Source organism: Microcaecilia unicolor, chromosome 3 (assembly GCF_901765095.1).
Source record: "Microcaecilia unicolor chromosome 3, aMicUni1.1, whole genome shotgun sequence".
NCBI lineage: Eukaryota > Metazoa > Chordata > Amphibia > Gymnophiona > Siphonopidae > Microcaecilia > Microcaecilia unicolor.
Window position 1 is genome coordinate 257,877,548 of NC_044033.1, and position 3,364 is coordinate 257,880,911.

Here is a 3,364-nt window from a genome sequence, read left to right on the forward strand (position 1 = left end):
CTTTGCTAAAACATCCTGTCAGGGGAGTTAAATAACATCTCATGCTCCTCCCAGAAGTATCTGGATACTGCTGTTGAAAATTGATAGACAGGGCCGGCCAGGGAACTTACCTGAATGCTACCTGCACTTCTCCCTGCACTGTTTCTCATGGGTTCTATTAAGTACTACGACTCAGTTTACTCAGCCATCAGTTGATCAGAGTAATCAAGCAGCTCAACACTGCTATCTCTTTAGCTGACTCAGTCCCTTTAAGTATTTGAGTCATTACTTCCCTTCATTCAATCTATGATTTCTCATAGTCTCTCTTTAGGTTTTGTGCCAGATTACTGGAAAGCTGCCATTTAAGACCTCGAATCAAAGATCTGACAGCCTTGAGCATGGATCTGAACCTCCCCTTTACTGCTAAGATTCTTGAATCTCTGGTAAACACACAATTAGTTGACTTCACCACCAAGTCACAAATCTTGCACCCCAATCAAACTGCATTCCGTCAACATCATAGCACTGAAACTACACTAATAAGTATCATATACTACTTTCTTGATTATGCCAAATCTGTATTTTTACTATCCCTCGATCTGTCTGCCACTTTAGATTTAGTTGATCATCTTATCCTCCTGTATTGCCTAATGTCTATTGGCATTTCAGGAATAGATCTAAAATGGTTTGCATCATATCTAGATAATTGTCAGTATACAGTATTTCATGATAATCGTCTTTCCACTTCATCCCAGACTGTAGTGTTCCACAAGGTTCGATCTTGTCCCCCACACTATTCAATGTATTCCTGACCCCTCTGCTGACCTTGGTGCAATCATTGGGCCTTACTTCATATATCTATGCTGATGACACTCAAGCACGTACCCCATTACATACATGTACATCCCATGAGATTGCTACAGTCAATCAAAAACTTTCCCAGCTCTCCGATTGGTTCAAGGATAACAAGTTAGTTTTAAATCCAACAAAATCAAAAACAGTTTTCTTCCAACATAAAATGAGCCCTTCTCCCTACCTTCATTGATTTTTCTGGCTGTTCGCCAAGTACAGACTGTGCAAATCCTTGGCGTTCTTATCGATTCCAACCTCTCGTTTATCCACAAATTTCTCAAGTGCTCAAGCACTCTTTCTACAGGCTATGAATTATACCCTCAGTTCACTCCTTACTTCTACTGACATATTAGTTCACTCAGTTATTTAACAATTGGATTATTATAATTCTCTGTACAAAGGTCTTTGAGTAAAAGAAATACATCAGAGGTAGTGTTCTACTGTGGATTTAAAACTGGTTAAAGGATAGAAAACAGAGAGTAGGGTTAAATGGTCAGTATTCTCAATGGAAAAGGGTAGATAGTGGGGTTCCGCAGGGGTCTGTGTTGGAACCGCATATTTATAAATGATCTAGAGATGGGAGTAACTAGTGAGGTAATTAAATTTGCTGACGACACAAAGTTATTCAAAGTTGTTAAATCACAATAGGATTGTGAAAAATTTCAAGACAACCGTACGAGACTGGGGAAACTGGGCATCCAAATTTCAGATGATGTTTAATGTGAGCAAGTGCAAAGTGATGCATGTGAGAAAGAGGAACCCGAAATATAGCTACATGACACAAGGTTCCGCGTTAGCAGTCATTGACCAAGAAAAGGATCTAGGAGTCATCGTTGACGATACGTTGAAACCCTCTGCTCAGTGTGCTGCGGCAACAAAGAAAGCAAATAAAATGTTAGGTATTATTAGGAAAGGAATGGAAAATAAAAAGGAGAATGTTATAATGCCTTTGTATCGCTCCATGGTGTGACCGTACCTCAAATACTGTGTGCAATTTTGGTCGCCGCTTCTCAAAAAAGATATATTGGAATTAGAAAAGGTACAGAGAAGGACGACAAAAATGATAGAGGGAATGGGATGACTTCCCTATCAGGAAAGGCTGAAGTGGCTAGGACTCTTAAGCTTAGAGAAAAGACAGCTGAGGGGAGATATGATAAAGTATATAAAATAATGAGTGGAGTGGAATGGGTAGGCGTGAATCGCTTGTTTACTCTTTCCAAAAATACTAGGACTAGGGGGACACGCAATGAAGCTACAATTAGTAAATTTAAAATGAATTGGAGAAAATATGTCTTCACTCAACGTGTAATTAAACTCTGGAATTCGTTGCCAGAGAATGTGGTAAAAGCAGTTAGCTTAGTGGGATTTAAAAAAAGGTTTGGATAGCTTCCTAAAAGAAAAGTCCATAAGCCATTATTAAGATAGACTTGGGGAAAATCCACTGCTTAATTCTAAGAGAAGCAGCATAAAATGTATTGTACTGTTTTGGGATCTTGCCAGATGACCTGGATTGGCCTCTGTTGGAAACAGGATACTGGGCTTGATGGACTTTCGGTCTGTCCCAGTATGGCAACACTTATGTACTTATGCTTTCAGATCATCCAGAACACCGCTATTCGTCTCATCACTACCGTGCATAAATATGACCATGTTACTCTATATCTAAAAGAAGCTCTTTGACTCCCAATCACTCAACATATCATATTTAAACTTGATTTCAAAACATTACAGGCTGAGCAACATCTTTATCTTTTCCGTCACCCAGTGGCGTAGCAAGGGCGGGGCGGTATGCCTCAGGTGCACGCTGCTGGAGGGGTGCAGAGAGCAGCCACGCGACTGTCGGCTCTGCTGGTTCCCTGCTCCCTCTGCCCTGGAACAGGTTACTTCCTGTTCCAAGGCAGAGGGAACCAGCGGAGCTGACAGCCTCGCGGCTGCTCCCAGCAGCTAAGAATACACCCGGGGGGGGGGGGGGATATCATTGCACCAGGGGGGGGGGGGTGTCGTGCTGCACCCGGGGGGGGGGGGATGTGCAGCGGCGATTCACCCCGGGTGGCAGCCGACCTAGAAACGCCACTGCCGTCACCTTATTCCTTACTGTCCAGTGCGCATACTTCATTCAGCACATCACAATCAATTAGCTGTACTTAGAATTTGAGAGCTAACTCATGAACACACACGGGCCATGTCTTTGGAATTCATTGCCAGTCTCCCTTCGTCTTCAAACATCGTTGGACAAATTTAAAAGTGACCTGAAAACGTATCCCTTTAAAGACACATATAAATGAATCTCTCTTTAAGGCAGCTGAGCCACGAGGTACCTGGAAGATGTTTATGTGTGGGATAAACACAAAGGAATCCTGTTTAGAAGGAATGGTTCCATGGAATCTTAGCGGAGATTGGGTGGCGACGCCAGTAATTGGGAACGGGAGCTGGGCAGACTTCTATGGTCTTTGCCCTGATCGTGACTGAATAGATAGGGATGGGCTGGAGTGTAAATTCTAAGGGGCTTTGATGTTAGCTTCAGAACTTAGTA